This window comes from Dasypus novemcinctus, chromosome 15, assembly GCF_030445035.2.
Source record: "Dasypus novemcinctus isolate mDasNov1 chromosome 15, mDasNov1.1.hap2, whole genome shotgun sequence".
NCBI lineage: Eukaryota > Metazoa > Chordata > Mammalia > Cingulata > Dasypodidae > Dasypus > Dasypus novemcinctus.
The window spans coordinates 43,875,670-43,903,551 of NC_080687.1; the positions used below are offsets into that span (position 1 = coordinate 43,875,670).

Genomic DNA, 27,882 nt, shown 5'->3' on the forward strand with positions numbered 1-27,882 from the left:
TTAAGGTATATACATGAAGCAATGTTGCAGGGTGCTTCCTCAAGGAAGCCTCTTCTCCAATCAAGGTGCTCTGGGCTTCTAAATTGATTTAAGTCTGGAATCTGGAAACAAGGTCATGACTCTCCACTATGATGACTGAAGTCATGTTTTTTGCCACAACACCTAGAGATTTTCCAATTACATAGACCAATCAATACTCTAGTAAGCTATCTATCTGTTTGCTCTCATGAACATTGTGACCAATTAGCCACAGCCCAAAATTTCTTTGAGATAAGGCATTGTGAATAAGGATATGTCTCTGCTTTCTTTTATAGTAAATATACCCACTTTGTCTTTGGTAGAGAAGTTCTGCTAATTGGCCTAGACTACTCTGGGATTCCCATCATCACCCTTGAAATCAGGAAATAGGGTAATCTTCTCCAATACAAAGGGACAAGCTATTTTCACTGGCAAAGGAGGCTAAGAGTGACCTGGAGATACAAGGCAATCAGTTTCATGTGGGTCAAATCATATTTCCACATTCCAAGTTTCATGACCCCATTCTTTCCCACCAACACCATTATGATTAGATGAGAAAACTCTGTCAATTACAACCAAGTTTCCTATTTGGCAAGACCCACCTTAATACCATCTAACCCAGGTCAGAAAACACTATAAAAATATTACCCTGATCCTCTTTTTTGAGACTCTATTAAGACTTTGTCAAATAATCTTCTTCCTTATATGTAGTAAGTCAATAAACTTAGCGTACTTAAATCCCAATTTTTTGGTGGTCTTTTCGGGAATTGACAGTCACCAAAGGATCCACAATCCAATCAAGAGAAATTATAGAATCCATGCTTTAAAAAGTTAAAATGGCATTGGGAAAATGTAAAAGGTTGATTAACTGTGGGCAGAAATGGCTGTTTGTATACTATCTTTGCTTCTTTGGTGATTTGGAGCTGTGTATTCCTCATAAAAACATATTCTTAAACTTAAACCTATTGTAGTGGCACGAACCCATTTTAAATAGGCTTTCGATGAGATTGTTTTAGTTACGCTCTGGCCTACCTCAATTAGAATGGGTCTTAATCTTATTGCTTGAGTCTTTTATAAGCAGAATGAAATTCAGACAAATAGAGAGAGAAACTACAGGAAATAAAAAGCTGAAATTCAATGGAATTTATAAAAGAGCTGAGAGACCAGAAGAGGTCACCATGAACAATGCCATGTGACAGAGAAGCCAAGGAATAAGGACCACTAGGAGTCAGCCCTAGAATAATGACAGTCTTCAGGAAAAAGCATCACCTTGATGATATCTGATTTGGACTTTTCCCACACCTTAAAATCATGAGTAAATAAATTCCTGTTGTTTAAGAAAGTCCATTGCAGGGTAATTGCATCAGCAGCCAAGCAAACTAAAACACCATCAAAGAACATATTTTCATGCAATGTATTAATGCACAGGCTGATTACTTATTCTGATAGTCTTGTTAATGCGGTTTGGGAAGCAAATGAAGAGTTGCCTTAATGATGGGACATAGACATGCATAGTGTTTCTTCAAGGTATAAATGCAGCTTCAGTACAGGTTTGGAGTTAGGAAAAATATTCACTCTCTCCCTAGGAATTAACTCTGCTCTGGCAACTGAAACACTGACAGCTAGGAGACCAACAGGAGCCAGGGCCTGAACATCAGCCCTCTTAAGCTGGGAAGCCATCATAACCAGTAAAAACAGAGAGGCACTTACATAGCTTCCTAGGAGCCAAAGAAAGACAGGAATTAGATGGACAATCAATTATAGATAAGGTGATCAAGGTAATATGAAAGGGAGAGTAAACAGAAAGGCAAAGTAATTTACATTTAAAAGGCCAGGGATACATATATGGAAAGAAGTTAAACACCATTAGCCATTACAGAAATGTAATTAAAATAACAATGATATATAACTACACATCTATCAGAACTAAAAATAGCAACAATGCCAAACACTGGCAAGAATGTAGAGAGAGTAGATCACTCACACATTGCTGATGGGAATGTAAAATGGTACAGCCACTCTGAAAACCAATTTGTTATTCTTTTTATTTGTGTAAAAATAAACAGGAAATTATAATAAGACCCAATCATCGCACTCTTGGGTATTCATCCCAAAGAAGTAGAAACTTAGGTCCATACAAAAATCTGTACACCAATGTTCGTAGCACCTTTATTCATAATAGCAAAAACCTGGGAAAAACACAGAAGTCCTTCAACAGGAGAATGGTTTAACAAATCTGATATATCTATAACATGGAATGCTATGGAAAAACATTATTGATCATGCAAAAATTGAATGAATTTTAAGAGAATTATGCTGAATAGAATAAAGCCAATCCCAAAAGCTCCATTTATTAATATATACAGTATTCAAATGACAAAATTATAGAAATGGGGAACAAATTAGTGATTGCCTTGAATCAGGGATGGTACAAGGGGAATTGCATGTAGCAATAAAAAAAGGCAACATGAGGGATCCTTGGGGTGTTGGGAATGCCTTGTATCTTGACTGTATCAAAGGCAATATCCTGGTTGTGATGTGGTATTATATTAATAGTTTTGCAAGATGTGACCACTGGGAAAGGATACATGGGATCTCTCTGTATTTTTCAAAAAAGCATGTGAATCTACAATTATCTCAAAGTAAAAATTTGATTTAAAAATATAATAAGATATAATAGCCAGATGAGAGACAAGCAGGGCCCATTTTTGGTTATGTTTTCATCATATTTAAAGAAAGAGTCTGTGTAGGATGAAGCTTGTTGTTCGGTTATCTGCCATTTTGTTTGGAGAAATATGAGGGAGAATATAAGCTAAAAGAGAGATAAGTGAAGAGGACTGTTAGGGTGTCTACTTGGATGTTAAGTGCCCCTCTGGCACTTCAGAGATTTCAGTCAATACTGATTTTTCAAGGGCTTTGGATTTGTATGTAGATTTGTTTTAAATTTACCACCATAGAGAGCCGATATGAAAAACTAAAAGCTGAGCTTCACAAAGACACAATCTAAGCAGCTGAAAATATAAAAGAACCTACAATTTGAGGCACTCTACAACATGAGACCATTATTGGACCTAAGTGAAGACTCTTTCCTGACCAAAGAACAAAAGGATTTGTTTTAAACAACCATGTACAGATTTGGAGATACATCCTGTCACTTAGAGTTCAAACTGCCAATATTTAATTAGTACATCCACCATGAACCCTGCTTTTCGTTAGCACCTAAAATCTCCCAATTTTGCCCTTTTAGGATATTACTTGGTGAAGGAATTTCTTCCTAGATATGGTGTGTGTGCATGTGTGTTTTCCCTGCACAACAGGTAATTAAAGTTTACTTTTTAATGAAAAAGTAATATGGTCATTTTTATTTTTTGTCAAGCTTTAAAATGGGAGCAAGAATGTCTGGATTTATTTTGGTTAAATATTTACTAGGCAAAAAGTACTGGTAAAAGAGGCTGATAGGACAATAAGAAATGGGTTATACTGCATTTTTTATAAGGAAATTTAATGAATATTTAAGAAACCCTAATCTATTACCCATTTAAATCTGAAGCTTCAAAACAATAAAACATTTATCATGATAAGCAATAATATCACTGCCGTTTACTACTGATTCTTTCATTCAGTTCTAATATTTTGAATAAATGCTCTTAATTTCACTCCTCTTAAAAATCAAACTGGTCCCAGCTGTACAGTTATAAAGGGAGTTTATTATTCCGTCTTTAGTTTTCATAAGGGTTTGTTTTAAGGAGAACATGTAATAATTACTGCTAAACAGAATCATTAGAAACACATAATTTTTCTTGATGGAAAAAATGTCAAAATTTGTATTTTCCTTTCAGTCTAATGTAGAAATGACAAAGTTTCATATGAAATAATGTCTTACAAATACAGAATACAAAAGGTAATCTATTGAATTTATAAACAAACAGCATAACCAGAAATCTACCAAAGTTTTCTGACAGCCATTTATCTCACATACAGATTGAACTGAGTGACAGAAGACTCATTTTTAATCCTAAGTACCTATACCTTGGGTTCAGTTCTACAGCATTTATTAAGTACTGTGTTAAAAATAAATTATAATTAAAAGGCGAGGGGACAGGGAGCATGACAACGTAAGCTATATACTGTTCTTGCCCTCTAGGAGCTTACATATTAGTTAAACTTTGGTAAAATTACCTAGGTAGAATGTTATTTCTGCTTTCCAAAAACTCGGGGCATATTCCTATCTTCATACTCATTTTAGGAATGTGACAGATAATGGTGGCTAATTGAACTACAACGTTAGTTTATGTCATTGCTCTGTCAGATTAAAAGGAAAGACAGAAAGGAAAAAATGTTATCTCCTACAAAGCCATTTCCCCAGAATGACTGAGATTATCACATTTCCCTCAAGTTTATCATCAAAATCAATAATATCTACTCTTCAAGGCACATGTAGGATACCATATTTCATTAAATCTAAGACACCATCAACTTATAACATTCATCAGTTTATGATCTACTTAAGAAAGAAAAATGATGCCAATTAAACAATGATGCACAATCCAATGCATCAGCTTTACAATGTATCCTGATTTCAGAAATAGTAAAACATTTTAAAGAAAATGTGGGAAAGCAGATTTGGCTCAACTGATAAGGCGCCCGCCTACCACATGGAAGGTCCAGGGCTCAAACCCAGGACCCCCTGACCTGTGTGGTGAAGCTGGCCTACATGCAGTGCTGATGCACACAAGGACTGCCGTGTCACTCAGGGATGTCCCCCGAGTAGGGGAGCCCCACACGCAAGGAGTGCACCCTGTAAGGAAAGCTGTCCCACACAATAAAAGTGCAGCCTGCCCAGGAGTGGTGCTGCACACACGGAGAGATGATGCAGCAAGATAATACAACAAAAAGAGACACAGATTCCTGGTGCCGCTGACAAAGAATACAAGCAGACACAGAAGACACACAGGAAAGGGACACAGAGAACAGACAATGGGGGGGGTGAGGTAGAGAAATAAATAAAAAATAAATCTTTAAAATAAAAAAATAAAGAAAATGTGCATAGTAGACTCCATGAAAAACAATAATCTTTGCAAATAGGTCAGAGACATTTAAGATGCAGTTCTTTATGGTATATGCCAAGATATCTGTATTTTAGACATCTGTATTTTAGATATCCATATTTTTGTTTCCTTTAAACAAGTAAAAAGCCGGCAATATTAAAAGTGGCAGGAGGGAAGAACTGGGGACACTCTCTTATAAGACACCTGCCCTACCTGTGAAGTGGTATAATGATATTTGAACATGACTTACATTAGCTGCAAATGTAAACTCTATGGCAACCACTAAAAAATCTTAATAATAAATATAATGGATATGCTAAAAGAGGAGGGAAAATGGAATTATATCAAATGTTCAATTAAAACTTGAGAAGGCAGAAGAAAAGAATAGAAAACAAACAAAAAAAGAATGAAACAAAGGACATGGCCAATGAATAGAAAACAGTCACAGATATGGCAGATATTAACCGAAGTTTATACAGATCACCATTTCACATGAACAAAGATGTGAATAAATCCTTAACAAATATTAGCATATCAAATCTGAAAATTTATAAATAGAATTACACACCACAATCAAGTAGGATTTCATCCAACTATCTAAGGCTGACAACATTTGAAAAGCAGTAATGAAACTCATCAGATCACCAGACTAAAGAAGAACTTATTCACAGAACTGTATCCATCATCCATAGAGCTATGCCATAATCTCCCAAGCTATTTAAATATTATTCAAATTAGGGAAAAAAAACATGACTCAAGTATATGTGATAAAACTTCAGACATAGCATTGGGGTTTTCGACAAATTTTCTTGATAGTCCTATCATCTCTAAAATGGAAGCTTGATAATTAAAAACAAAAGTAAGGTGGAATAGTTTTGGCAAAGGATGATAGATATGGTGGCACAACTCTGTAATTAACACTCCTGAATTATATATTTGAAAGTGGAAAAATTGAAATTTTAGGTTGTATATTAGTTGACACACACACACACACACAAACCCATAGAGCCATATAACACAATGTAAACAGCTAAAGTTAATACTAAAATTATAATAAAATTGTTTCATGAATTGTAACAAAGGGGCCACACTAATGAAAAATGTTAATAGCAGGGAAAACTGTGTGTATAAGGGGGGTGTATGGGTACTCTGTACTTCCTGAATGAAGTTTCTGTAAACCTATAACTGTTCAAATGAAAAAAAAATTTTAATTAAAGATAACAAAACAAGCAAACAAGAGAGATGGGAGCATGAAACAAAAGAACATTTCAATTGCCTAGAAATTAATTCACTCAGAAATCATTTACAGGGTTACAAGTTATATTAACTTCTCAGAGAGGAATTGCTTCTTTCATGTACTTATAACCTAGTAAACAACAGATAAGAGATAAACTTACTTTGTACTGAAGAAGAAATAAAATGGAAGTTTTTGTATTAAAAATTTATTTGCTCAATATTTATTTGGCATAATTGTTTTAAGTAAAATTTGTTATAAGCAAAATGATGCAGGAGTCAAAATTCAACGTAAAAATTCTCATGTAAGCACAACATGCATTTAAATTATTTGAAGTAAAAAAGTTATAAGAAGCAATTTACCAGTTTCCCTGTGTTCCCTTCCAGAGATGGCCTATGCCCATATAGAGATATGTGTAAATAAGTATGTATATGATCTGTGTGTGTGTGTGTGTATATATACACCATCACATATGCATCTTTTTAAAAATCGATAGTGTTCAATCACACCATTATTGACCCTAAAATTTTCACTTACTATGTCATTCATAACATGAAGAGGTACCTTACTACTTCTAACTCTCACAGTGTTGACACTTAACTGTCATTGTATGACAGTTATATACAACTATATGGCAACTGTACATTGTATGGTCATGCAATAATTTTTTTAACCAGTCCCTATATGAATACTTTTTTGTTGCTTCTAGTATCCACCTATTAAGAAAAATGCTACCATGAATGTTCTTACACACAGGTCATTACACATATGAATAAATATAACTGTGGGATAAATTTCATTAGGTAAATTTGTTGCGTTCAAATGCTTGTTCCTTTAAATTTTTAATTAACCTATTTCTCTTAGAGATTTTAGCAATTTATACTCCCACCAGCAATATATCAAAGGGCTTATTTTTCCAATACTCTTGATACCCAAGGTGTAAAACCTTCTGATCTTTCCCAAGGCTAAAGATTTTTATAAAATAAAAGGTAATTAAAGTTCAAAAAATAGTAATATAATTTAATATATATTGTCTTCATAATGATTGTATTAGAACAATAATAATCAAGTACACTTTTTGTAGTGGAATAAAATTAGAGTTTGAAATTCACTTCAATCCAAAAATTAATTTCTGTAAATATTTTCTAGATATTTTAGGATTAATTTGTTAGCTTAAACTATTTATTAACATGCAAACAAATATGTTAATATCTCATAATGAGTATTCGAAACTAAGCCACTTGATGTTTAACAGAAGGACTCAATATAAACGACTTTCCTACAATAAAAGAAAAAAATATTACCTACAGATAACATAACACCTTGATCATAATTTTTCCATGAATGATGTTTCTCACCCTCTCCTATCATTAAAAATGAACCAAATACATTTTCATCAAATCATTCCAAATACGACTCAAATTTTACGTTTTTCATGTCTTTGTAGACTAAACACGAAAAAAATGATTAGTTCTCACTCCATTATATATAAATCTGGAATTATCAGGGCTATTTTTTGCTATCCCCATTTTATTAGATATTTTTATCCACTCCCAAAATAAGCTTATCTCTGATTCAATTATCACACCAGTGTCTGTTCCAAGCAACTTCATATAGTTCATCTCTTTTATGAATGCTCTGTGAAACTTCACTTAGTCTTGTCCTTTACTCTGGAAGATTATCAAACAGAGATTGGCACAGTGTCTTCCTTGTTCCTTTTATAATTTCTAAAAAAAATGTCATGGGTGATTAGACAATAAAATATAATAATAATATTTCAGTTATTATGTCAATTTTAAAAAGATTTATTTTATCCATTCGTTCCCCACCATCCCCCTTGCCACATGCTCTCTTTCTGCTCTGTGCCCATTCACTGCATATTCTTCTATGTCTGCTTGTCTCCCTTTGTTGCATCATCTTGCTGCACCAGCTTTCTGCAGGTGCGGGCTGCCAGCTCTCCGCAAGTGTGGGTCATCAGCTCTCTGTGGGCATGGGACAGCTTCCCTTCACAAGGAGACCCTGAAAAGTGAACCCAGGACCTCCCATATGGTAGATGGGAGTCCAATCGGTTAAGCCACATCCACTTCCCTCAATTGTTTTTATACTGATTGCCTAGACCAAAATTTTACTATTTACAATGACCCACAGAACTTTAGAGTCCAAAGACATTTAGATACCAATGTACTTATTTTACAAAAGAGCCAGATGCAGTTATTAATGGCCCCATTTCAAAGATGAGAAAATTAGACCTCAGAAAACTTAAGAAATCTGTCGAAAACAACTCTATACCCTAATGGCAGAACTGATTTCTGAAATGTCCATTTGCACTCAAATATTCTTTCACTGTAATTCCTGTCAACAAGAACACTGAAAATGAATGAATGCATGAATGTATCCTTAAATCTTGTTCTGATACTTTTTCATTTCTCCCTTTCTTTCCCTTTACTTCTTTTCAGTTAAAGAAATATTACTTTCCCTTAATATAATATAATGAAAATCCAATATCTACCATCAATTGTGAAAACATTTTGTCCTTCTTGAAGATACTAGATTAAATGCATTATTGGTAGGTCACAATCTTTGAGTTTTTATGTCTATCTATTTACTATAGTTACAAATTTTCAAGATTATCTGGTGACATCTAGAAAGATCCCTCTACCTTTGGTGTTACTAAGCTCTGCCTCATTAATTTCATACCATACTTAAGTGACTTACTGCTTTATTTGTCCACCAAATAAAAGTAACAGAAAACTCCTCACTGTATACACTATATAACAAGCTAAAATTGTCTTTTTAAAGACTTCAAATAAGTAATGGTGTGCTTTCCATACATTTTAGCCTAAAGACGTCCAATTCTTCTATGTAAAAATGAAAAGGTGTTAATATCAGACTGTGCATGTGATGAAATTCATATTTTGGACTCTCTGAGGGTTCTGTCCTCGTTCCTTTTCTTCTCTTAATGTCTCTTCTTATTAATACCATGGGCTCCTATGATTTCAATGCAAAATTTATGCCTATACTCTTACAATGAAACATCTCCATTTCAGGCCACCAATCAGAGTTCCAAAACAATGTGGCTGAATTTCTAGTAAACATCTCTAATTAGATGTGTGAGAGGATGTATCACACTCAATATCTCCAACACTGAATCTATTAACTCTGCTTTCTTCTTAAAGTTACTCCTCCCTCCAGTGTTTCTTCTCTTAGAGAATGAAACAACTTTCAACCAGTTACACAAGGTAGAATACTGATATTTGTTATTCCACCTTCTTTTTCTCTACAAAATATTCAAAACTTACCTCTGGAATTTTTCATCTGCTCTCCATTCTCACCATTCTTCTCCTAATTGCAAAGCTTCATCAAAGCCACAATTGCCAAAATAGGCTGCAAGTTGGTCCGTCTCAATCCATTCTATCTTTTCAAATTCATTCTTAATTCTAAGCGGTGTTGCTTTGAATCACAGTGAATCATTAAATTAAAATATTTCAATGATATTCAATAGCCTTTATTTCAGAATCGAAATCTTCAGAATGGCTTGCAGGGTCCTAATGATGGTATATCTTGTCCATATTATTTAGCTACATTTTTCTGGTCTTTTTTCACAATCGCTCCCAACTGCCCACCTTTTATTTGTTCAAGTTAAAGTATGCAAAAGTATTTCTAAAACAGAATCTTGGCAGACACAGCAAGAACTGCACCTTTAAAAGTTTCTGACCTATTTGCAATAAATGGTCTGACACTATAAAGAAAACCTTTACAAAAAATAAATAAAAAGCATATGGTTCAAGGCAGTAAATATTGTTTGGAATATTTAAGTCTTCTCAAAATTGTTCATTGCAAAATTACTATATTTCATAACAGAATTTAGTCAGGGGCCGTGTTATTACTTCTAAAAGCCTTTTACATCATAATTAATGTTAATTTTAATGCAGGTTTCTGTTTATTCAATAATATACTACAATATTGGTCTCTGACACTCATGATTAAATTTGAATTAGGGGGAAACGGACTTGGCCCAGTGGTTAGGGCGTCCGTCTACCACATGGGAGGTCCGCGGTTCAAACCCCGGGCCTCCTTGACCTGTGTGGAGCTGGCCCTTGCACAGTGCTGATGCGTGCAAGGAGGGCCCTGCCACGCAGGGGTGTCCCCGCGTAGGGGAGCCCCACATGCAAGGAGTGCACCCGTGAGGAGAGCCGCCCAGCGCGAAAGAAAGTGCAGCCTGCCCAGGAATGGTGCCGCACACAATTCCCATGCTGCTGACGACAACAGAAGCGGACAAAGAAACGAGACGTAGCAAATAGACACAGATAACAGACAACCGGGAGGAATTAAATAAATAAATCTTAAAAATAAATAAATAAATAAAAATATTAGAAAAATTTGAATTAGGGGCATCTGAGGACATCAAAATTTCAATTTATATATTGCTGTGCATGATGTTGTTAAGGAATTAATGCCAAAAACGTTCTGGAATGAAATTGTTTTATAAGTAAATTTCTCAAATTTCAAAGAGGAAATAATCACCAAACTATTCAAATTTCATCAAAATCATTTTATCTTTTTTGATCACTGTAAAGGAAAAGCAATTGTACCAGACTTACACTTTAAATACCAGAAATTACAATGAAACTACTGTGAGGTTGGAGAACAAAGGGGTGTAGATCCAGGTAGTATATGTTCAAAGAATCAACAAACTTATCTTAAGTGATTAAAAACATAAATTGTGGACTTTTCTTTCTATTGTCTAGCCACATTTTATGACAACATAATTACATAAAATATATTTCAAAAACCTTAATAGCTATAAAAACATACAGATATGCATTTAAGATGTTTAAATAGGCTCTATAATAAAATAATTTAACAATTACAGAGTATTTGTCTCTTTAAAATTAATTAAAGAAAACAACAACCAAAAAGAAATCTCCCCTTACTATAGAAAACAGAGCATGGTGAAACTTAAATTTGTTTCATATGTTCATTTCAACCTGACCAATTAGTAAATGTCACTTTGAGTTCTTTATTATATATATTCAACTTCTTTAACAATACATAAAAGAGATTCACATCATTGTATTTAAGTAGAACAAATTAAAGGGTTTTCTTTTTTTTTTTTTTGCTATATCATGACCAAAATTTTATATTCTGCCAATACAAGTATTTAAAATCTACAGAGATTATGGGGGAAATATTTAATTGCTAACTAGAACAAAACCAAAATAAATTATAAACCATATAAAAATACTAGCATAGCTAAAAATTAAATTAAATTTTCAACAAACCCTTCATTTAATATATGAATTTATCTTTTTTAAAAAGTGTAAAAAGCTTCATATAAAGGTATGTAAAGAATTATGACAACATAAAGTGTACAAAATCTGGGAACCATTATGCAATCCACACCTCCAAGAAGATCGTGTGACCAGGTTTGTCCATGAGAAAAAATGTGAGGCCCATAAACATTGTGTTCAGTATTCTATTCCTTTATCATTCCCAGTATTTAGCTGTGTTAAGTCCTATGTATACTCTGACTCCATCACAAAAAGAGTGTATGAGAAAGGGTCATGAATATATCAGTGTGATTTTGAATTTAACTAAAATTATAGGTAGACAATTATCTGGATTTCAGTTTATCAAATCCTAAATAATTTTTCCCAACAAAAAGATATCTTTTTAAATTTTTGTTATCTACTTGTTTTAATTCTTGCCTCTGTGTAAACATAGAATTAGAGTATGTGATATATGACAGTTGTCATATTTCTGATTCTAAAGCAAATGCTTCTAGTAAGTCTCTATTACACTCTTGGATTTACATGAGAGTTCTATAATTTCTTCAGTTTTCTATTCCTATTATGTTTTTATCTTTTTTAATGTTTTTATTTTTATGTGTTTATCTTACTTTATTGCTCCATGTTTGTTGTGCTATTTGAAACATTCCTAACAATTAGACATTCAATACAGATTACATCCTTTATTCTTATAAATTTTACACCTTCATTTATTGTCTGATTGTTTTGGTTGTTGTAGTTTTCTTTCCTTTTTCTTGTTGCCCTGTATTCATCTTCTGGGAGGACCCCTCTCCAAATCTAAATTGACAGGGTTTAGATCAGCTGATCCCACACGTGGCTCCAGGGAGGGAAGATCATTCAAGGATGGTCAGTCAGTGTCATAAGCTGTTTCAGGGATAGGAATAGGCATAGAGCTAGAAAAATGAACAATAGCACCAGGGACTTTGATAAATGGAAAAATGGGTTCTATTTTTTCTTGCTAACCTGAAAGATGATAAACCTAAAACTGCTAGAGTTGGAGACAGTCTGCCTGAGAAAGAAACAAAGATAAACACTTCAATCAGAGTGAGAAAAGACATGATAACCTTTCTGAACAACTAAGTCAGTTACATCTTCTATTACCTATACTTTTGACATTAATTTATGTGATCCAATACTTATACTCCTCTCAGGAGATGTGAGTTAATTCAGTTGCATTTCTGTCACCTCCCACAAAAAATTCTCAACCAATATAAGCAGTAATTTTTCTAATGTTTATAGTTTCTTCAAAAGTGTTAGGGAAAAAATGTAACTTTTAAAAAGACATAAATATTGCTCTAAAATAAATACATAATGAGTAGGTGTGAAAGGTTTAGTTCCTTAATTAAGTAACAAGTAGAACAATAAAGTTGTTTGATAGGAGAATACTAGAGAATAACATTATACTTAGTGAAAGAAGAAAAGCTGGAATACTATTTTAATGTTAGATATAAAATATGGTTAACATTTTACAGAAACATGAAAATAAACAATTGCGGTCAGTTTCTTCAATAGTACAAAATAATTAAAACTCTATTGGACAAAAATTACTTGCTACTTCTCAATCTTCTACATGATGAAATCTAACTTTAAATAGTATAGTATGGGTTTTTATACTGAAACCTGGGAAGTAAACACATAAAGAAGAAGAGGAAGGAGAGAAGGCTCAATTGAACACAACAGAGGCCCCAGGAAGAGAGACAAGCTGTTTGCCTGTACAGCTGTAGGTATGGAAAGAGGCAAATCCTAGAGAGCCTCACAGTCTATAGCTGACCTTGTGGAGAAACCAGAGGAGCTAAGCCCTGAGAGAAATGAGCCCCAGGAAGACAGGAACCCAGGAAGCCTGAACCCATGCAGAAGTTGGCAGGCATCTTGCTCCAACACGTGGCAATAGACTTTACTCTGAATTCCTTCCGGAAGCTCAGGCAGGGAGGATGATACAGTCAGACAAAGGAGCAGATCCACCAGACAAGAAGGACATGAAGCTGTCAACAGCAACCAATCCAGAGAATGGTCTTTCCCAAATCCTGAAGCTTGTGTTGCAGGAGCTGAGTCTGTTCTACAGCCGAGACGTGAATGGAGTGTCTCTCACATGATCTCCTCCATTCCCCATAGCTGCAGGCTCTGCTAAAGGTTTATGATTGCCTCCAGGAATATAAAGAAAAGAAACCAATCCCACCACAGCCTATGCATAGGCGTTATCCTATGAGGTAGTGGATCTTTATGTAGAACCCCTAATTCTCCTGAGATCCAAGAGCTAAGACAAATCCTCCAGGATCCACACTTTAAGGCCTTGCTCAGTGCTCATGACACTGTATCTCAGAAAGATTTTGAACCCCTTCTTCCCCCACTGCCAGACAATATCTCTGAGAATGAGGAAGCAATGTGGATTGATTGGTGAAAACCCAACAGCTTCTGGGGACCATCATCAAGCGCCACGAAATAACAGGGGACATCCTGGTGGCCAGGGTCATCCATGGTGGACTGGCTGAGAGGAGTGGGCTGTTATATGCTAGAGACAACTGATGGAAGTGGATGGCATTACGGTTGAGGGCCTGGACCCTGAGCAAGTGATCCATATTCTGGCCATGTCCGTGGCACAATCATGTTCAAGATGGTTCCAGTTTCTGACCCTCCCGTTAATAACCAGAAGATAGTGCATGTTCATGCCATGACCAAGTACTGGCCCCAGGAGGATTCCACCATCCCCGTAGTAGATGCCGGGTTGCCATTCGGGAAGGAGAACATCCTCCAGATTGTGGACCAAAATGATGCCCCCTGGTGGCAGGCCCGGAAAATCTCGGACCTTGGTGCCTGTGCTGGGCTAATCCCTTCTAACCACCTTCTGAAGAGAAAGCAACAGGAATTCTTGTGGTCTCAGCCTTACCAGTCCCATACCTGCCTCAAATCAATCACCTGTGAGTGTGGTGTTATTTCAAACCTACCCTGTGCATGGCAGTCTTGCTCCCTCTCTCCCAGGACTGGCTTCCTGTCCAAGAAAGGTTCTTTAAAGATCTCTTTCCCCAGAAACCTCCTGGCATCCATCTAAAATTCTACTATAGGCATTAATTCCTTTGGATAAAGAAGAGTGTGAGCTTATGAAAATGCAAATATACTTGAACTGGTGATACCTTAAGTCACCCCCACCCCCATTTTGAAGTTATCAGAGATCTCCACAGTGAGTAGATATATCATAAACGTACTGAAAGTGGAACTACCAAGCTACACGCTGATTTCAGTTTTGGTTCTATCAACTATCAGGAGCTCTGATTGGCAGTTGTGTATACCTTGGATGAATAAATATGGGACTGAATTTAAAAATAAATAAATAAATAGTATAGTATGATTCTTATCAACAATAAATAGCATTAAAAAAAAATATTTGTGGGAAGTGGACTTGGCCCAGTGGATAGGGCTTCCATCTACCACATGGGAGATCTGTGGTTCAAACCCCCGGCCTCCTTGACCCATGTGGAGCTGGCCCACACGCAGTGCTGATGCATGCAAGGAGTGCTCTGCCACACAAGGGTGTCCCTGCGTAGGGGAGCCCCACCTGCAAGGAGTGCGCCCCATAAGGAGAGCCACCCAGCGCGAAAGAAAGTGCAGCCTGACCAGGAATGGTGCTGCACAAATGGAGAGCTGACACAAGTTGATGCAACAAAAAGAAACACAGATTCCCGTGTTGCTCACAACAACAGAAGTGGACAAAGAAGAACACACAGCAAATGGACACAGAGAGCAGACAAGAAGGGGGCTGGGGGGGGGGGGCGGGAAGGGGACAGAAATAAATAAAAAATAAATCTTAAAAAAATACTTTTACCTACAGACAACTCAGGTAACATGCCCAATTAAATCACTGAAATTCTTGCAGTAATATTTAGCATTCCTTTCATGTTGTGGAAAATTTTTCTAACAATTAACTCTTGTATTAAGATAAATTATAACCGCTTATACTCAAAATATGGGGGAGTGATTTTAGAGTGACTCCTATAGGAATGAGGAATAAAAATTCCCTATTCTTGCATCAGTCCCTAAAGGCCAGACTAAAATCAGAGCTCTTTGATCAATTTTGAAATCCAGACAAGATCTCTAAATTTAAATGAATAGAATAAGGTGAGATTTTGCATAACCAAATACTCACCCTACTGGTAAAGTATCATTTCTGGCTTTCTGTTGCTATCACTGTTTACATTTCCACTGGGTAACTTTGGAACACAGATTATAATGTGTATCTTCTGCTTACTCACTCCCCAAATGAACAAAAATAGAAAGTGGAATGAAGAGAAAGCAGGCCCCAATTTTTCAAGGTGGAAGTGCTACCTGCTCAAAGAGACTCTTGGTGATTTGCCAATCCCAACTGACATAGTGGACTGAGATGCTTCAAGGCTCTGTCCCCCTATAGAAACTGAACAGCCAGCATCAACTGGCAGAAATATCTTTCTCAAAGCTCCAGAAAACAGCTAAAAGATTGCAGTGAGTGAGTGAGCACGGTATAAAGAAAAAGGCTACTTAAACTTGCTAGGATCTCATGGAATCCTTGCTGGTCCTTCCATCATGGGTCCCATACAGAGTTAGTCCATGCCCCCAGGGAAGATCCATGGTCCCATTTCAGAGGAAGCAAAGTAATCCTTCTGCACATATTGACAGCAAGTATATTTGGTACAATCTTTCCAGTGATGATCTTATGAATTCTATGTGCAGAACTTTCCCTGCTTAGAGAAGGTAGCTCACTGAGCTCTCCTACAGCTTTCTGTAGGAGAGCATACAAGTCATGCTACATGGGACAAGGGGCTCCTAGCTACAGGACATAAAGAATAGTGCACGAGAACATGTGGAGATAGTTTCCTAGAGAAGAGGGGACATTGTTATTGGTGTAAACCAGATAATTCCAAGGGCAGACACATATGCAAGACAATAGATATATGCAGAAAAGATCATGAAGGCCTTACTCTTTGACCTGAAGCTATTCTCCCAACACCCTGCATGGATGAGTTCTGAAGAAGAACACTCACAGAGGTCAATGTTCAAAGAATTGGAAAGGATTTTAGTTTTCCCTTTTTTTCCTTAGCTCTTTATCATAACACTAGCGGGATACAAGCTAAAGAAACATATGCCTCAGAGTGTAAATTATACTGATAACACCAAAAATATAAAAATGTACAACTTTCTACAAAAGATTAAAAAGAAAAAGAAATGGGAAGTGATGATCCAGGCAAAGGAAGAGATTAGAGCAATAGAAATCATGAATGAAGAGGCACAACTTGAGGCATACAAGACAAAGAGTTTTTTTAAGAAGTCTTAAATATGCTCAAAGAGCTAAAGGACAACATACACAAAGAACTAAAGGAAATTAGGAAAGTGATAGATTAACACAAAAGACAGTATCAATACAGAAGTAGAAATTATGAAAAGGAAACAAAGAGCTGAATTATAAATTCAGAAATTATAAATTCCCTATAGAGGTTCAACAGATGATTGGAACTGGCAGGAGAAATAATCAGTGAACTTGAAAATAAGGTGATCAAAATCAACCAGTCTAGGAAGTAGAAAGAAAGGGAATGAAGAAAAGTGAACAAATCAAGTGTACCAATATACACATTGTGGAAGTCCCAGAAGGAGAAGAAAGAGAGAAAGAAGCATAAAGAATAATCAGTCAAATAATGGCTGAAAACTTCCCAAATTTAATGGAACACATGAATACATACATCCAAGATTAGATGAATGTCAAACAGGATAAACCCAGATAGACCCACACTACGCCATGTTATAACCAGACAATCAAATGCCAAATACAGGGAATCCTGAAAGCCACCAGAGAGAAGCAACATGCCACATACAAGAAAGCCTCAATAAGATTAAATGCCAATTTCCCTTTGGAAAACTCGGAGGTAAAAAGGCAGTGGAAAGACATATTGAAATGGCTGAAAGCAAACAAAATCTCTAAAGAAGAATTTTGTAATTGGCAAAACTGTCTTTCAAAATGAGGGAAGTATTAGGATATTCCCAGTTAAACAAAACCTGAGGGAAGGACTTTATCACCACTACACTTCTCCTAAAAGAAGTACAAGTGGGAACTGTGAAAGTTGAAGAGAAAGAACACCGGACAACTGACTCAAATCACAGAAATAAATAAAATCTCCCATAACAATAATGACTTCGACAAATATAAATACCAGTATTATTACAATTTTGTAACTCCACTTCTTCTCTTTTGACATTCTTGAGAATGTAAAAGGCAGATACATAAAAGATAATGATAAATTAATGGTTTTTGACACATAATATATAAATACTTTATTTGTGAGAGAAACTACCCAAAGGTGGGAAGATGGAGCAGTATAGGAACATAGTTTATGTATACTATTGAAGATGTAAAACTCATATCAAAGTAAAAAAGTTTGTTAAAGACTATATTAAATTTAAGCCCCATGTCAACCAAAACAATTTCAGAGAACATGCAAAGACGCAGAGACAGAAAATAGAGTACAGGTTTCCAGGGATGGGAGGCAGGGGCAATGGGAGTTAATGCAAAATGAGTGTAGGTTTTCTGTTTGGGGTGAAGGGAAAGTTCTAGTAATGCAAGTTGATAAAGGTATTGCAACATTGTGAATGTGATTAATTCCACTGAATAGTATGTTTGGGGTAGGAAGATACACACACACAAATACACACACACACACATGTATTTCCACAATTAGAAAAAGGAAAGAGGAACTAAAGAGATAGTGGCAATTAAATTCAATGCATGACACTGAATGGAATCTAAGAATGGGGAAGAAAAGGCTCAAAAGGACATTATGTGATATATAAAGAAAATAAGAATTAGGGTGTCAGGTTTTCATCAGTGTTTTAAAATTTCTCAAATTTGATAACAGTGCTTAAGGCAGTTACATAAGTTAATATCCTTACTCATAGAAAATGTACATGGAAGTACTATGTTCAAGGATAATGTGTACAACCTGTGATAGATTGATAGATGAGAGAAAGAAAGAGAGGAAGGACGGAAGGCAGGGAGGGAAGGAGGGAGGGGAGGGAGGGGAGGGAGGGGAGGGGGGGAGGGAGAGAATGGCGAAGGTGGCAAAATTATGAAATTGTTGGATCTGGGTATCTGGGGTGTGGTGTTACGTTAAAATTCCCAGAATGGAGTTTGCATTATTTCTGCAACTGTCTAGTAGATTTAAAATTATTTCAAAGTAAATACTTAAAATAATATAGTTAATGAAGAGTAACATGGAAGCCAGCAAAACTTGTGGTCAATGCAGCCATTATGTGAATTGTCAGAAGAGAAAAATGAAAGTGAATCCAAAGATCAAAGTTAGACAGCATGTGCTTCAAATCTGAAGACTTAAAAATTCCAAAGTTTCTCCCTCAGTTTTTAAAGGTGAAATTAGTGAAGTGAGTTGAAACCCCATGCAGGGCCCATCATAACACATATCTTTCTCGTAAAACACATTCAAGCTCTGTCAGACACAAAGCTGGGAACAGTGTTGCCTATCACCATGGGCTGCTTTATTCTCCCAGGCCACAGAATAAAACATTTATTGAAGAGAAAGGAAATCAGTGGCCAGCATTGGAGATGAGCAAATCCTCTACTATGAAGCCTCCCAACAAGTTCAGAAGAAATTGAATGGGAAGAAATTTATCTCCTTCCCTAAGGTAGCCAGGAAACACCTAGTGTGGCCAGAGCCACAGGGCATCCTTGCTGGCCTACAGAGCCTAGTTCATATTCCCCAGGCCTTATGATGTGATCAATGATTTCTGGGAAGATGTGGGGAAAATGGAGGCACTATCTTTCTTGATCCCTTCCCCACCCACACTGAGGTCTTCTTTAGTTGCCAGGCAGTGGGAGGTTCCAGGCAGGATGCTCACCACAGAGTTCTATTTTGTGTTGTGGCAACAGACTCCCGGTGACCTAAGGAAACTCAGCAGCAGAGGCCTGGACAGCCTCATAGGGTCGGCTGATAGCCACAACGCTCTGCACAATCCTGATCCTGGTGACATTGTGCCACGTGTTGGAAGCTTTGCCAGGGGACTTTATACCAAGCCTAGATCCCCAAGGAAGGCTGTGGGAAAAAGTGGCTTGGATAATTATAGTGGGGATTTTTATTATTAAATCTTATTATGATGGAAGAAGAGACAAAAAACTTGCCACTGGCCTTTCAGCTCTTCTGGAGGGAACCCAACAAATTGTTGATAAGTTTCCCCACATTGAAAAAGAATATGGAGAGCTTAAGTCAACGATAACAAAAGCCAAACACAAGAACAAAGTATCAGAAAGTGTAAATGTGAAGACCATGAATAAAGAATTGGAAAGCAACAATTCTTTACTTGGACTTAAAGGACATGAGACTAAAAATTCCTAGAAAAGAGAGATATGACGGCTGACATGGCAATCAACACTCAAACATTAGAAGACTCAACAAAGCAATGCAATATCAAGTAGAACCAACCAAATCATCTTTCAAAATCTCTCAGGAGAATACAGAACAGCTTCACACAGCAATAACTGGGGCGGTAGAGGAAATGCCCAGGCTTGAAAGAAGCATAAACCTGCCTTCACAGGAATCTCAAAAACAGAAGGGAAAACTGGGAAAACTTACTAAAGAGAGAAAAATCTCAGAAAACTCTAAACTGCCTATGGAGCAAGTTCTTAAAAATAAAGTGGATCAGATCAAGCCTCCAGGTGATCCTTTCCTTAAGATTTGCGATTCAGCTGCTACTACTGAGGAAGATAATAGGATCTTGGGAACAAGGAATTAGATATACTGAAGACATCAGAAAATGGAAACCACGTAGATGAAGAATCCAAAGGAGGGCTGATTGATGTGGTAGAGTTAAATGTTTACATACGAAGTCTCAAAGAAAAAAAGAAAACAAATGTACACAAAATTTGAAGAAGAAACTAAAATAATCAATGAACTTGAAGTCATGTGGACAGATTCCAAACTGAAAAAACTTTGCTCCAGTAAGAAATCAGTCAACTACAAAGGGAAAGGCACAACCTCCAGCAGAAACATCAAGTCCAGACCAAACTTCATCAAGAAAAAGAAACAAGATTTTATCCAATGTTCAATTTGGAGAGAATTTACCCTTTAATGATGGAGGAGGGCTTTTCCAAAGCAAATAAAGGCATCAGCAATGGATGTGAAAAGCTGAAAACTTATAAAATTCAAGCAGAAATTCTCTCAGGAAAAGTTGAAAGAATCACTGAGTATTATGAAAGCCTTCTTATTTCCCAGAGGCATAAAGCTCATGATACAGCGATAAGAGCTCTGATAGCTGAGAGAATCCAATTTGAATTGAGAAAAGAAAACATACACATGACACAAAAACTAACTGAGGAAGAACAGAGAGTTTCTGAAAATTATCATTCCATCCTGATATTCCAAACAGAGTCCTGAAAACACAACCAGGAACCCTGTGGACCAGCCAGTCCCCAAGGAAGGCAGAGGAGCACCAGGCTGAGATGATAAAGCCATGCCCTGTGTCTACCAGTTGGCACAATCTGGGGTCCATCCAGTCGGGCCAACCCCATCCAGAGTCAGGAGGGGCCACAAATGCAGCATTTGGCAGGGTCCTGACAGCACTATCAGGAACCCTCTGGAGCAGGAGTTCTCCAATGAAGACAGAGAAGCATCAGGCTGAAATGGTAAAGCTATGCCCTGTATCAACCAGTTGCCCCAACCTGGGGTCCATCCAGTTAAGCCAACCCCAAACAGAGTCAGAAGGGGCCACAGATCAAGACAGAGCTTGTCTTAAAGTTCCTTGCATGAGCAGAAGCACCTCAATAGCTTCTTCTTCCTCTCATCTGATAGGGGAACAGCCCTCCCAGGCTCTGGTCCTCCACATTGCCTTCCCTTTAAAAAGCAGATGTTAAGAAGGAGTCCCAGGAGGAATGTCCTGAAAAGAGGCCATCCTATGCTTCCCCCTATTCTGGAAAGTGAGGAGGAAGCTCCCCAAGAGTCCATTTGCTAAGTAACCTCTGTGGCCCAAAAGTAATCTCCACTGGTAACAAGAATGTATGGACACCAAACTCTTGACTCCAGCTTCTGTTTATATAACCTGGAAACAAATGTAGCATCTGCTGTATGGTTCCTCCTTGCAGTGAGTCTACATTGAAGATCCAAAACAACAGCAAGATCTTTTGTCTCAACTGAAATATTTTATTTTTTCTCTTTTAGTCTTATTCTATTAAGAGATTATAAAATGGCTCAATTAGAAATTTGATAAGTTACAACTGTTAGTGTATTTCAAATTGTAATTTATACAATATGAATCTTATGAGTTAATTTACTCTATTCCATTTAATTGTCTATTCTATTTCTTCTATTTAATTTTAATTATATTTCTAGGTTATGTTTAGCATTTCATCTGCAACATCAATGTAGTAAAGTTTCACAAGAGAAGGTTTATTTCTATATATCCAGAAGTCAATACCCTCTGGTTATATAATTAATGTAAGTTAACATAAAATTTGGATTATTAAATTTTGTTCACATAGCTTCTGTGTGCTGTTTTGATTAAATATCAGAACATGGGATGTGTTTATCAATAACTTACAACATAATTCATCTTTACTTCTCAGAGTGGCCTATATTTTCTACCAGTAATTGATCATGTGGTTGCCTTTATTTATTTATTGTATTTCTGTATATCTGCATTTCTTAAAAAGGACTCCAGAAGTCATATGTCAAGCAAATATATCATGCTTATATATAAACTACATGTTTTAGACCACTTAGGCCCCATGATCTCATGGAACCAGCTTGTCTTATTCATCCTTGTTTCTCTAACAACAAAAATACTTCCTATTTTAGATTGCTAAAAGCTCTTGGGAGCAATATAGAAGAAATGGGTTGGACTTTATAATGGGAACTCTTAGTTTAAAAGCTTAAAGTTATGAGACTGTGAAAATGTCCAAATCAAGGCATCTTCATACAGGCTGTCTAACCAAAGGTCAGCTGCTGGTGATCCTGGACTCCTGACGCATGGTAAGGCAGAAGGGTGACTCCTCTGAGGTCTCTACCTTCCCCTCCAGGCTTACTTTCTCCCCGAGCTCAGCTGTGAGTGATCAGGCATCTGGCTTGTCTCTCCTCTCTTCCAGACCTCACTCTCAGAATACTGGGGCCTCTTTCCATGCCTCAGTGCTCTGGTGATTCCATCCTTCAGCTTCTGGAACTCCTCTCTCAGCCTTTTAGGGATTCTCTGTCTCTACATCTTTTTTCTGCAGGTCTCTACATTTCTCCCATTTATAAAGGTTTCTAATAAGATCACTAAGATATACCCTGGTTTATGCCTCTCTGAAGTAATCCACTAAAAGGCCCTCCCAACTGAATCCAATCCAATTGGAAGGATCCCACACTCACTGGAATGGGTTAGCATTAAAATATGATCTTTTCTTGGATCCACAAAAAACTTTCAACTGTCACACTTTGCCCTCTGGATCCCCAAAACACATGTTCTTTCCAAATGCAAAATGCCTTCATTCTACATGAGTAACTCAAAAAGCTTGAAGTCATTTTAGTAACAATGCTAAGCACAAAATCTCATCAAAATCAGTTACAGGCATGGAGTCTTTCTTGGGGCGAAATTCCACTTCCACTGTAGCCTGTGAAGCTTGGGAAACAAGTTATTGATTCCAATATACAAAAGAGGGACAGTTCAGGATACACGTTTGCATTGCCATAACGAGAAACTTGAAGGAAAACAGGGATCACAGGTCAGAAACAGTCCCAAAAACCTGCAGCAGGATATACCCTATTATTTCCAGGTCTGAGAGTCAGATATAAAATGATGGTTTATTCTCAAGGTCGCATGTAGAAGGGTTCTCACCATCTCCATGGGATTTACCAGTGACCATCTTGCTGGTGTCACCCTCATAAAGCACCTGATAGACACTGGAATCTGGGCCACGCCCTAGAACACTGGTGTGATGGCAACCCTCTTCCCCAAATCCTGATCTCAGGGGCACAGGTGCAATGCCCAGGGAATGTGCTCCACCTTCTCTAAAGCCTGAGGCAGCAACACTCTCCTTGAACAATGGAGTTGAATGCCCACCCTATTCAAATGCCAGGTCAAACTCACCATTTCCTTAAACATGATGGGGCCCTTCTCTTGGCTCAAGAAGATGTCTTAAGTCCAGACTTCTGCTCTCACAGCTTTAACCTTGAAGTATTTTCCCTTTAATCTCTCCCCTTTTAAATTAGACTGATGGTGATTTGCTTCTTACAAACCTCACAAAAAATTTGGTAGTTTAGCTCACAGGGGTCCAACCCATCAGACAGAAGATTTTCCACAAATTCTTCTTGGATAACTGCATTTCCAATCCTGACTTACACTGAAAAACTGCCTGGTTCTATATTCAGTCAAATCCGCACGTGAGACTTGAATCTCTGGGGACTTGTTTTCCAAAAGCTTGTTATTTCCCAAAGCATCAATTTCTGGTTTCTTTGTGCCCAGGAGTTCAGTTCTCAGCTTATCTCTTTCCTCTCATGTTTTGCTATAAACTACAAGGCAAAGCCAGGCTGCCCTCTCAACATTTAGTTTGTAAATCTCCTCAGCTAAATATCAATGCTTGTCACTTTCAAATTCTGCCTCCCATCTAAAATCAGGAGTGAACTTTGCCAGGCTCTCTGCCACTTTAGAGCAAGGATCGCCTTCTTTCCTGTTTGCAATGACACATTATTTTTATCAAAGTCCTCATCAGAAGTATCTTTAGAATCCATATTTTTACCAAGAGTATCATCAAAGCAATCTAGGCCTTTTCTATCAAGCAAGTCACAATCCTTCCAAAATTGACCCCTTACCCATTTATTAAACCATTCCTAAATTTTTGGTATTTGCGTATCAGCAGCACCTCACTTTCCTGGTACCAATTTCTGTTTTAGTTTGCTAAAAGCTGATAGAAATGTACACAAAATTGGTTGGCTTTCATTACGTGAATTTATTGGATTAAAAGCTTACTCCATATCAAGGCATCATCAGACATGCTGTCTTACCAAAGGTCAGCTGCTGGCAATCCTGGACTCCTGCCACATAGTAAGGCAAATGGTGGCTCAGTCAAGGTCTCTACCTTCCCTTCCAGGCTTTCGCCCTCCCTGAGTTCAGCTGTGGGTGATAATGCATATGGCTCATCAATTCTCTCTCCTCTGGGAACTGTTCCTCAGCCTCTCTGGATTTCTCTGTTTCTATAGTTTTTTTCTGCCTGTATCTATGCTTCTCCCATTTATAAATTACTTCCAGTAATTTCCCCGTTATGCTCTGGCATTTGCTTAAGAGTATAATTATTTCAGTTATGTTTTTTGTTATTATGGTTTTATATCTTTATTTTTTAAATTATTTCTATTATTTGTCTATATTACTACACTTATATATGGAATATACTATTAGATATTTATTATGGTTTGCATCCTTTATTATTATAAATTATACATCTTCATTTCTTGGCCTTTTTTTTTATTTTTATTGTTACCCTGTATTCATCCTCTAGAAATACCCCCAGTTCTAACTTCACATGGTATAGATCATCTGATTCCAAATGTGATCCCACATGTAGCCACAAAGTAGTGATATCTTCCTAGGGTGGCTGGTCAGCATACCAGTAGATGCTACAGGGATAGAAATAGGCACAAAACCAGAAAAATGAGCAAGAGCACAGGAGATTTTGATTGATAGGTAATAGGTTCAATTTTGTTGCTAAACTGTTAGATGACAAGTTTAGAGTTGCTGGGTTTAGGAACATCCTGCCTTAGAAAGAAACAAACTTAGATGTCTGCTTCAGAGAAAGGTAGAAAAGAACCTTATTTTATTTATGAGGCACTACATCAAGTCGCACCTTCAGTTATCTAAACATTTTGATATTAGGTTATGTGATCCAATAAGTACACTGATTAACTTAGGTTAATTTGAGTTGAGTTTGTCTCACTTCCCACCAAAATTATCCCTTCTAATACAATATTTCGAATTTTTTTCCCCACAATGCCAAAACTGTTTTCCACAGAGTATGCATCATTTTACATTCCCACTAACATTTGAGGGTTTCAATTTCTGCACAACCTCACCAAGACTTCCATTTTTCCTTTTAAAAAAACTTATAGTCACCATAGTGGGTATATCATGGTATCTCATTGTGGTTTTGATTTACATATACCAAATCACTAATGATGTTGAGCATATTTTTCATGCACTTATTGGCCTTTTCTTTGTTTTCATTGGAGAAATGCCTATTCAAATTTGCCCTTTTTAAAATTGGGTTAGTTTTCTTTATATTGTTGATTTATAAGATTTCATTATATATTCTAAATACTAGATTCTTATCAGATGTATAATTTGCAAATATTTTCTCCCATGTAGTGAGTCATCTTTTACTTTTCTAATAGTGAACTTGAACAAAGAAAAGTTTTTAACTTGGTGAAAATCAATGTTTTTTCTTTGGCCACTTATGCTTTTGGTATCAAATCTAAGAAACCATTACCTAATCCCAGGCTACAAAGATTTACACTTACCTTTTCTACTATGAATTTTATAATTTTGACTCTTACATTTATTCCTTTGAGCCATTTTGAATATTTTCATATAGTATAAAGAAATATGAATTTCAGGAACAGCTTTTTAACTTCAGCAAAAAAAGGTAGCTGTGATTTTGATAGGGATTACATGGACTCTTTATATTAAATTGAGGAGTAAAGCCATCTTAACAGTGGTAAGCAGTATTTTCATGAACATGGAATGTCTTTCCATTTTTTAGGACTTCTTTAATTTCTTTTAACAATATTTTGTAGTATTCAGTGTACAAGACTTATACTCTGGTTAAATTCATTTTATTCTTTCTGACAAGTCAAAATGTTTTCTTAATTTCCTTTTTGGATCATTCATTGTTCATGTAGATAAACGTAACTGGTTTTGTATATTGACATTGCAACTTTGGTGAACTCTATATACATTTTTGCAGTTTCTTTAGAATTTTCTATATGTAAGATCATGCCACCTACAAATAGAAATAGTTTCAATTCTTTAACTATATGAATGTGATTTACTTCTTTTTCTTGTTTTATTAGCCTGACTAGAACTTCATACACAGTGTTGAATAGATGCGATGAAAGCAGACATCATTTTTCCTGACCTAGGGGGAAACCTTCCTTCATTCATTGACTATGAAAGAAGCCATGAGATTCTTGTAGATTACTTTATCAAGAGGAAGTTCCCTTCCATTAATAGTTAATGACTTTTTTATCAGAAAAGGGTATTGGATTTTGTCAAATGCTTTTCATACATTTATTGACATGATCATGTGATGTGTTCCCTTTATTCATATGGTATATTATGTTGATTTTATTCACATATTGACCCAAGCTTCCATTCTTGGAACAAGTCCCATTTGATCATGGTTTGTAATATTTTTAAGAACTTCTAAATACAGTTTGCAAGTATTTTGTTGAAGATTTTTAAATCTATATTCATAAAAGCTATTTGTAGTTTTGACAGTTTGATTATGATAGGTTCATTTTTTTTAAATAATTTTCTTTATTTTTAAAAAGATACTTAGGGAAGCAGACTTGACCCAGTGGATAGGGCGTCCATCTACCACATGGGAGGTCTGCGGTTCAAACCCCGGGCCTCCTTGACCCGTGTGCAGCTGGCCCACACATAGTGCTGATGCATGCAAGGAGTGTCATGCCATGCAGGGGTGTCCCGGCGTAGGGGAGCCCCATGGGCAAGGAGTGCGCCCCATAAGGAGAGCCGCCCAGTGCGAAAGAAATTGCAGCCTGCCCAGGAATGGCGCCACACACACGGAGAACTGATGCAGCAAGATGATGCAACAAAAAGACACACAGATTCCCATGCCGCTGACAACAACAGACGCAGACAAAAACAAGAACATGCAGCAAATGGACACAGAGAATAGACAACTGGTGGGATTGGGGAGGGGAGAGAGATAAATATTTTTTTTAAAAAAAGTTACTTAGATTACATAAATGTTACATAGAATATATAGGGGATACCCTTACGTCCCAGTCCCCACACATGCCACATTTTCTCACATTGGCAACATCTTTCATTAGTGTGGTACATTGATTGCAATTGATAAACACATTTTGGAGGATTGCCACTAAGCAAGGATTATAGTTTACTTTGTAGTTTATACTCTCTCCCACTCAACTCCATAGGTTATGGCAGGATATACAATGACCTGTATCTGTCATTGTAATATCACTCAGGACAGTTGCCAAGTCCCAAAAATGTCCCGGTATTATACCTGTTTCCCTCCTCCCTAACC

The 27,882-nt window shown here is 36.7% G+C and overlaps 1 protein-coding gene and 1 pseudogene across 4 annotated transcripts in view; one reads left to right on the top strand and one right to left on the bottom strand.

Moving 5' to 3' along the window:
• Positions 1-27,882, bottom strand: part of GPC5 (glypican 5) — a 1,751,919-nt gene that overhangs the window by 1,453,768 nt on the left and 270,269 nt on the right. The gene's annotated exons all lie outside the window — the stretch shown is intronic.
• Positions 13,541-14,655, top strand: LOC139436591 (MAGUK p55 subfamily member 4 pseudogene; annotated as a pseudogene).